We start from the raw sequence: 10,077 nt of genomic DNA, 5'->3' as shown, positions 1-10,077 counted from the left end.
AGTCGCATCCCGATCGTGAAGGTACGGTGGAACGCAAAGCGTGGGCCAGAATTCACGTGGGAACGCGAAGATCAAATGAAGCAAAAGTACCCTCACCTATTTTAGCATTCTCAAATCTAGCTTTCAAACAGAATTTCGGGACGAAATTCCCTCTAACGGGGGGATGATGTCACAACTGAAAATTTTAAGCTATGTAATCTATACATTCAAGTTAATATGAATCAAAAACTTCAATCAAACACAACATGCTAGTACCTCAAATAGTCATCAAACAATTGGAGACCCTAGAAGTCCTTGTTTAAGTCCATTTTGGGCTAGGACTCCCTTATTGGATCCAAAGGGACCAATAAGCTTCCAATTAGACTAACATGGGCTTAGAACCCTAATTGGGCTCTAATTGGACCCACACTTATTTATTTTAACATTTTGGGCCATATTGGGCCTAGAATTAAATGAATTAAAAGCCTTGATACATGAATAACCTAAACTAGTCCAATAAAAATATAAAAAAATCCTACTACATTCTTTTAGACTAAAAACATACCCAAGGCTAACTCAAATAATGGGCTTAGGAGCAAAAGGCCCAAATTTCTTTTTTTTCCTCCATGTTTCGGCCCAATACCCAAGCCCAAGAGGATTTGAAGATAGTTGACTTAAGTGTGCCACCTCACTATTACCCATAGGACTTCCATGCATTATTTCCCATTCTTCCATGCATATCACTTCAAGATCACATCTCTTCTTCTCTCCTCTCTCACTCTCGGCCATACTCACACACACAAACTCACAAAAAAATCTCTCAACTCCCTCAAGAACTCTCCTTCCTCCCCTCTCCAAAAATCTCGAAAATTAGGGACTTTCAAGAGGATCTTGCAAGTAAATCATCATCTAAGGTAAGATTATGCATAGATCTATGGTTTAAATTCTTTTGTTATCAAAATCCTTTCCTAATCTATGCAAAAATCGTGATCTTGCACCTTAGAACCATCTCAAAACTCGAGATCTTCATCAAAGGGAGCCAAGGCCAAAAACACTTCATTTTTCCTTCCATTTTTCTTGCAAAACCGAATCAACACCCCAAGGTGAGCTTCATACCCCCTATTTTCTGTTTTTATGAGTTTTGTGGGGGGGGGGGGGGGGAATACAAGTGAAAGTGTAGATCTATATGTGTTTTGTATGCCTTGTATGATTTCCATGCTTATATGTATGCTTTTATGTGTTTTTATGTTGGATCTAGCCTTAAAACCCATCAAAACCGAGATATATCTTGTATTAAATGATTTTAGCTTCAAATATATTTCTAAACACAAAGTGTTTCAAGAAAAATGGCTAAGTGGTTTAGTAATAATTTTCTTTGGGTTAAAAACACAAATTTTGGGCCTAAAATGTGAAAAATGCAAAAATAAGGGCCCAAATTGACATTTCACAGATTCTGATGGATGAAGTGTGCCAAAACAGTTTCCATAAATAAATTTCTGGAAATATACTCATTTAGGGGATTAAAAACATAAATTCCAAGCTTAATGGGCTAAAAATGAAAATTTCGGCCCAATAAGGCCCATTATGCGAATTTTTCTGTTTTGGAGGGCCAAAACTGTAACTTTCTGTAAAACAGTGGACTATAAATGTTCCAAATCCTTTTCAAAGGTTTAAAATGCTTTCCAAATTTAAAAAGGACCAAAGTTGCAAAAGTTTCACAATTTGGGCCAAAATTGTCAAAGTTGCAAAAAGAAGGGGCTAAAACCGAGATAATTGCATTTTCAGGGACTCAAACTGTTTTCTATGAAAAATATGCTGAAAAATATTAATTTCAATAATTTTTGGTGTTAAAATGTCAAGAAAAATAGTTTAAGGACCAAACCGGGAAGTATTTAATAAAAAGGGTTGAAAATGTAAATTTTACAAATAATGAGGGGCTGAAAACAGGAATATTTCAAGGCTAGCTCAATGTACACAATTTGATCAAATAATGGCACCGCGACTATCGACGAAATACAATACATTACAATACCCAAAAGTCGTTGTTAAACGAATTGGCTCGGTCTCGAGCCAATAGAAATCTACAACTACTAACACTACGACACTACGATTCATACAAGTAACGTTTGGTAATACATATACATGCGAGTGTGCACAGACGTCTACGCACCATCTTTGGGCCCCACAAGTGTAAAATCTTGTTCGTTGAGCCTAGCTAGCCCAATGACCTGATCTTAAGGCCCGAAGACATTTTTTTTTTACGGAGTGTTGGGTTTTACCGATCCGACACAACGTAAATGGACTTTCAATGGCTTGTATACTACTGGTCCCCAAGGGTCCTTTGGTATTGCTAGTAAAGTCTACATTTCATGCGAGGCGGGTCGGGGACCCCTCGTACATTTTATCCCCAACCGGCTAATGGAGTTACCGGGGTCTTCGTGACCTCTTTCTCTTCGGATGTGGGACTACACCTAGTCAGGGCGATTGGATAACGCGATTAGTACTGACGACGCCTTCGGAGTCGTTAGTATAACTATAAACTGGGCGTTTGTGTAACGCGGGTTTGTAGTAAATAATCCTGCTCGAGAACCTTCCAACGTCGCCTGGGACTGACACTATACGCTATGCAATGGTTTCAATGTAATATCACGTAATTCAAGGAACTAGGAGAACATCGGGTTTTCCTAGGGTTTTTAATACTTACAAATTTGAAATGCATACACTTTCAATGAACATTTTTTTACAAGTATAGAATCAAACAAGCATACCTATGGATCTTCACAAATGTTTTCAAAGGCTTATCTTTTCAGAAAATATCGGATTTTCTGGTGGTTCTTCAAACGATACAAAGCATTGTTTTCAAATACAACTTATGAACTCACCAACATTTCATATGTTGACGTTTTTCAAAATACTTGTATTCTCAGGGAACCAGTGAATCAAGAGAAATCATATCCAGTGACGGTTGCAGTTTATTTTTTTTATGAATTGAACAAATTAATTTTTGGGGGAATGTAATGTTTAAACAATGTATGATATGTAAACACTACTGGTTGTACTATGTTGATGAATGGTGACGAATGTTGTTATGATTCATATATATTCAATGTTATGGTATTCAATTGAGTCACGACAGCCCCCGGACGTTTCCGCCGTCTGGTTCGGGGGTGTGACAGAAATAGGTATGAATGACCGAGTAGAGGCAGGAGGGTACTTCCTATTCAGTTTGTCCTCGCACTCCCCGGTGAACTCTGGCCTGTGTTTGTCATTCCAACAAACCTTCACCTACGGGATGCGGATTCCGCCTCGTGCAGTTAGCGATTTCCTACAGGTATGTCTACGAAGCTAGGGTTCTCAATGGTTTCTATCAAGATGAGTGGGATACAAAGTGTGACGTCGGGCAAGCACTTGTCAAGTCTAAGTAGTGGGTCGATCTAGGGTGAAGCTTGTGGAATATCCGAAGTAGTAGTGGTCTGACGAGGGTTGGACCAATCTCCGTAAAGGATCTCGGATGGTCCAAAGCTCTCGGAAGGGTAGAGATTTTTTCAGTACTTAGAACATAGTGTACTTCTATGGCAAGATCACCACTGGCGTGATCGCCATTCCGAAGTTCCAAACGTTCTCTCTCATACTGGAAGTGTAGTCTTTCAGGTTGTGTCTATATCATCGGATTGATTGCGTGTCTACGGTTATCTGTTTGCTGTAGAGTGTCTATCTCAAGCTCGTGCAAAATGAACCTGCACTTCTGATGCTTGAGATATTTCTAACGGAAACCCTCAGGGTCGGGGAGATAGGGTTTCACCAGACGAGTGTTGGACTATCTCAGGAGGTGGTTCTACTATTTCTGTGTGAGATAGTATTCGTGGAACACCTGATAGTCCAATGAATCTCGTAAGACATGCCCTAATTTCCAAGGCGTTGTTTTATTTTAGTGCGGAAAGTGCGTGCTCCCGTATAAACCATCGACTAACACCTAGACTGGTGTCAAGTCTATAATCTCTTTGGGATCTGGGTTATAAGGCTTAACGCAACTACTTCCACATCTTGCCCAAGTATTCTTGGCTGCGGAGGTTATCCTGTGGTTCACGGTATCCTAGTGTTCACTTCGGAGAATGAAGTCTATCGTCTACAGGGCGACGGCGGTTTCCTCCATGTGATGGGGCGGACGATCCTAGGCACTACTCGTCTATAACGGGGTGGACGAAGTGCCTGAGTAGCGCGGATATCTTCGGCAACTACTCTTCCGAAGGTTCTGATTTTTCTTAATCTAGGTCACATCTAGTGAGTATAGGGTTCCATCACTCGGAACTAAATCTCCTCATCCACTCTTCTCAGAATTTTAACTCCTCACAACTTTCGGATCTCCGGGATATCCGCTGAGATGCTTAATTCGGGGGATTAAGCGTGAATGGATGGTCGTAGTCAATGTCCTTGACTCTTACGACTCAGATTTCTTTACCAACTGAGGGTGTTAGCTACTATGTTGGTCTAACCGGGAGGACTACAAATTTCGGATTTGTGGTCATTATAGTAGCTCAACCCGCAGGGGTCCTCTTGACTCCAGCTCCTATTCTATGGAACAGGATGAAGGGTCTTACTCTGAGGTTCGTAGTAGGGCTCATACTCGGCTTAACCACTAATACTTGGTGTATGCAAGATGTATATAATTGAGGTCGGCAGGATGTTCAGTTGTGCGACTCCACCCCAGACCCACAACCCAACGAGGAACAGGGAGTAGGGAGGAAGCACACATCTTAAATCTTTTTGATCTCAATTATATACCACCCCTACGCATATACTCAGTTACAGTGGTCAGTCCCATGAGTTCTATCCTCTTAATTCACGAACTTGATTGCGAGGTGCGAAGGGTTTTTCTGGGTTTCTACTGAGTATGCTTCGGGTGGTTATCGTCTTCTGGAGTATCTGCAGTGTCTTTCGCTTCGGTTTCTATCTCTCTAAGGGGTTGGTTAACAGTGCACGGTACCTTTCTCCTGGGTACTTTGGAAGGTTTGAAATAAGAGCGACGACCGACGGATCGCATTAGTCTTTATTATTTTTATTTTGTTTAGGTTCGGAAGAACCTTTGTTTGCCGAAGTGGCTACGGAGAAAGTTCTTTTTACACAGCACTAGGGATTTACACATGGTTGCACTACGTCAAACCATGATTGATAGAGTCGTCGAAGTTGGCACACTTCGACATGATATAGTATGAGGGTCGATTGAGTCATGTGCCGAACGAGCACACAAGTTCTAGGCATCTCGGGTTTCGTCCCGTGTATCCCTATCGCGAATACTTGGACATATAGAGTCGACGCGGAAGTATAGAGGGTTCTGAATGTTTCTGAGTAGAGTACCTTTTCATGAATGGATTCTCACGAGGCATTTCTATAATCGCCTAACATATACTAGTCATGTATAATTATGGTGGGGAGGACTGTTGACTGAGCGACTCCGCCTTAAATCCACAACCAAACGAGGAACATGATATGAGGCGGCATTCACTCACTCTAGGTCTATCCATCTCAATTATACATGGCCGTAACGTATATACTTAGCCATTATAGTTTTACCTAATGAAAATTTTAAATTTTATAACAGTGTTGTGACTTTCGCCTTAATGGGGAAATAATTACATTTTTGAATAAGTCTTTTAATGTTTTCGGTTAGTTATCTGAGATTGAGATACGTGACAAAAATCTACCGAGTTCCTTGATGCTTCTCCCTAAGCATTAGGGTCAGAATCCTCCTGAGTCATTGTTGTTTCCTTCGGTTGGACAGTCCCTCTTGAAGTGTCCAATCTCACCACATAAACGGCAAACTGGATTGGCCGCCACATTGGTGGTTGATGTAATAAACTCAATCGGGGTTCTGCAGACGCGAGTAGTATGCCCCTTCATGTGGCACCTAGCACAATAGAGTTCCCGACATATACCATGATGATGGTAGCTACACTTGCCGCAGTGGGGAAGGCTTCCTAGGTATGGTCTCCTAGGTGTAGGGATGGAAGAGTTGGCAGGGATATTGACTGTCTCAGCTCGTTGCCCTTCGGAAGGTCCTTGAGCCGAGGTACTTCCCTCCTCGATCTTGATCTTTCTCTTCAGTGGATTTGAGTGAGGTTCTTGGGTGGCTGGGTATGCAGAGGTTGGTTGTTGCTGTCCATTACTAGGATCAGAATTTTCGATAGGGCTCTTGCTAACATTGGCGTTGTTAGCATTCAGTTGAGCCAGGACAACTGCTACGGCTGCCGAGACTGCAGTCTGGAAGGTAGCTTCATCGAGTAGGAGAGTAGGTTTCTTGCTAGTGGATTGGTTACGCTTGCTCGGAGGTATGGTTTTTCCTATACGGAAAGGAACTCAAGCGGATGAGAGACGATGGTTAACCCTGGGCATATCTGTCCTTACTATATTATGCATAAATTTTTCTCATGTCTCGGATATTGGTTGTCTGAGTGCCGACCTACATCCCTATGATGTAGTCCTGGTATTCAAGGTAGGAGTGTGAGTATCGGAAAAGGCCATAAGATGGGGTCGTTCCTACTAAGTTACCTTTATACTGGGAAAGGTTTCACTCTCCGGCTTGGAAAGATTTGAGAACAGTTCGGAACGAACACCGCGGGAAGAGAGGCTCATGAAGGCTTATGGCTAAACATTCTCCATAGAGGTGTGGGGATCCGCTCTAATCGTGTTACTGGCAAAGGGAAAAAGGCGATTCACCTAACACATAGCGTGAGTAGTGTGACTACTAACTCACTAAATTGTATTATTTTATGGGTGTATTAGCGTGACGAACACGAGGAAAACACACTTCTCGGGTTCCATGTACTGGCTCCCTCTGTCTTCCTCGTAGATTTGGCTGGGACCGACGTTGGTTTCCTTCGGGTAGTTACCTAGGGTTCTCCTTTCTTAGAGACGTATTGAATTTCTACTCCGCCTTTCTTCCGAACCCGACTCTGGGTGTCATCACTTCATGATGGATGACTGGAAATCTCGGAAGCTTAGGCGAATTTCTCACCAATGTCCCTAAGAAGATATAGGCACTCGGTGGTCTCAATAGTCTCAACCTTTTTCATTTATTTCCGAACTGGAAATCTCCTCAATGAACCTCTTTTGGGTCTGAATCAACTCTTCTGTCGAGTACTGAAGTGGATAGGGTTTTCTACAGGGTTCGTGCGATAATGGAAATGTCTAAAGAATCCTAAGAGATTATTAACATTTCACTGGATGGTCCATATCGAGCCCTGCTACGATTACACAGGGTACACAAATCATATATAGCTTAGATCCGATAGGCCTTCGAATATGTGATACTACTCAATATCCACATACTTGGTAAAACCATTTATAGTATCATACTTGGTAAAACAGTTGACTGTGTAATAAATCCTTGTGCATGCGGGTTATAAATCACATGTGATTGATATGATAACTGGCATGTTTAACTTGTATTCCCCCCCCCATAAAACATGTAAAAACATTTAAAAAGGTTCATTTAGGGGTATGAACTCACCTGATGTAAGTGGACCCGACGAAGGTGCCGGTTGGGTGCTCGGTGTCAAGTAAAGACTTGAACACATGTAGTGACCTATTAACATATGATAACATATGATTACATACAATTAGTACATATAATACTAATTAAACAAGTATACGCATCCTAAAGTGCGAAAAGCACTTTGATTAAGTGCTTGGAGTGTCCTGGGTAACATTTAAGGGCGTGTATGGCTTAAATAGGGAGTTTACTCTCCAAGAGTAAACTCTTTATAGAGTTCACGGCCCTGGGACTAACTCCCATGAGTTTACGGCCGTAAACTCATGGTGAGGGTGTTCTAGGATGCCAAAGTGTCTTATATTACTTGTGGAATTATGCTAGGCTCAAATCTAGGAGTTATAAAAGGATTAAGGCCTCAAATGCACCATTTTCGGGAGCTTACGGCCCTAAACAAGGAGTTTACGGCCGTAAGCTCTCATGTGCTCATTTCTTTTGTGTTTTAAGGTCTTAAATGGTAGAGAATAAAATCCTATGCATTTTTCCAAGTCAAATGGGGAGTTTAGGGTATCATTTGGGTGCCTTTTAGGAGTTTACGACCCATGGACCTTTCCTAGGGGGGTCCCCATCCTAGTACTACTCTCGCCCAAGCACGCTTAACTGCGGAGTTCTGATGGGATCCGATGCATTAGTGCTGGTATGTTCGCACCCGATTTAGTGGTTGTATTTTGACTTGGTTGAAACTAACATTTTTCTAAGGGAATATTGAGGGTGTTTCTAATTTATTTCAACCTTACCAAGTCATTATAAAAGTCCCAAATTAATTAACCTCTTCAAAAAGGTTAACGGGCAAATAAATAAAGCGAGGCTTATTAACGGAAGGAGGTTAAAAATGACGGAATAAACTTTGGGTTGTCATACCGTTAGAGGGAATTTCGTCCCGAAATTCAGAATTTAGATACAAATCATGGATCTGGGAAGAGATGCGGATACTTTTGTTTCACCGAGTCTTCACGCTCCCAAGTGAATTCTGGTCCCCGCTTGGCATTCCAGCGAACCTTCACTATCGGGATGCGACTTTGTTTCTTGCGTTCGATCTCTCGATCCATGATTTCGATTGGGTCCTCCACGAAGTTCAAGTTTTCATTGATCTCGATCTCTTCTAAGGGAATCACTAGTGTTTCATCGGATAAGCACTTCTTGAGATTTGAGACATGGAAGACGGGATGAATGTTACTGAGCTCATGGGGTAATCGAAGTTTATAGGCTACAGGAACGATCCTGGCGAGGATCTCGAAGGGTCCAATGTACCTCGGATTAAGTTTCCCACGCTTTCCGAAGCATACCATGCCTTTCCAGGGCGAGACCTTCAACAGGACACGGTCTCCAACCTGGAACTCCAGAGGTTTCCGTCGGTTATCAGCATAACTCTTTTGGCGATCTCGTGAAGCTTTCAATCGATCCCAGATTTGGATGATCTTTTCGGTGGTTTCGCGGATGATTTCAGGACCAGTGAAAGCACTGTCGGGGACTTGAATCTTAGCTAGCTGCGTGTCCCCTACCTCGGCCCAACACAGAGGGGATCTGCACTTGCGACCATAGAGGGCTTTAAACGAAGCAGCCTTGATGCTGGTGTGGTAACTGTTGTTGTACGAGAACTCGATCAAAGGCAAATGTGTGTCCCACGACTTTCCGAAATCGATGACACATGCTCTAAGCATGTCTTCCAGGGTTTGGATAGTTCTCTCACTCTGTCCATCGGTCTGAGGATGATAAGCCGTACTCATGTCTAGTTTGGTTCCAAGAGCCTTCTGGAGAGACTGCCAAAATCTAGAGGTAAACCTGCTATCTCGATCAGAGATAATGGATGCAGGTATACCGTGCAGTCGGACTACCTCTTGGATGTAGAGTCGCGTGAGTCTTTCCATCTTGAATGATTCTTTGATCGGAATGAAGTGAGCGGACTTTGTCAAACGATCGACAATTACCCAAATGGTGTCATACCCACTCGGACACTTGGGTAACTGATGATGAAATCCATGGTAATCATCTCCCATTTCCACTCGGGTATATCGGGTTGCTAGAGCATACCCGAGGGTTTCTGGTACTCGACTTTCACTTTGGCACAAGTCAGACGCTTGTCCACGAATGTAGCGACCTCGACTTTCATGTTTGGCCACCAGTATTGTTTCTTGAGATCCAAGTACATCTTGTCCGAACCTGGGTGAACAGAGTATCTAGTCTTGTGTGCTTCTTCCATGACAATTTCCTTGAATCCTCCCGACTTTGGAATCCAGATTCGGTCCATGAAACAGTAGACTCTGTCACCTCTGATCTCAAGTTTCTTGTCCATTCCCCTCAAGGATTCGCTTGACACGTTCTCGGGTTTGAGGGCTTCTAATTGGGCTTCTCGGATTTGCATGGATAAATGGGAATGGATAGTCATCGTCAGGGTCTTCACTTTGCGGCTCGAACTTTTCTTTCGGCTAAGGGCATCTGCTACCACATTGGCCTTGCCGGGATGGTAGCGGATCTTGCACTCATAGTCACTGAGTAGCTCTACCCATCGCCGTTGCCTCATGTTTAAGTCTTTCTGATCAAAGATGTGTTGC

General features: G+C 42.6%; 1 pseudogene; it reads right to left on the bottom strand.

Annotated features, from left to right (window-relative positions):
- Nucleotides 1-8,055: 8,055 nt before the first annotated feature.
- Nucleotides 8,056-8,176, bottom strand: LOC145077433 (5S ribosomal RNA; annotated as a pseudogene).
- Between the last annotated feature and the right edge of the window lie 1,901 nt (nt 8,177-10,077).

Source organism: Lactuca serriola, chromosome 9 (assembly GCF_051521515.1).
Source record: "Lactuca serriola cultivar US96UC23 chromosome 9, Lser_US96UC23_V15, whole genome shotgun sequence".
In the NCBI taxonomy this organism is placed as follows: Eukaryota; Viridiplantae; Streptophyta; class Magnoliopsida; order Asterales; family Asteraceae; genus Lactuca; species Lactuca serriola.
This window is presented reverse-complemented; position numbering and strand designations above follow the sequence as displayed.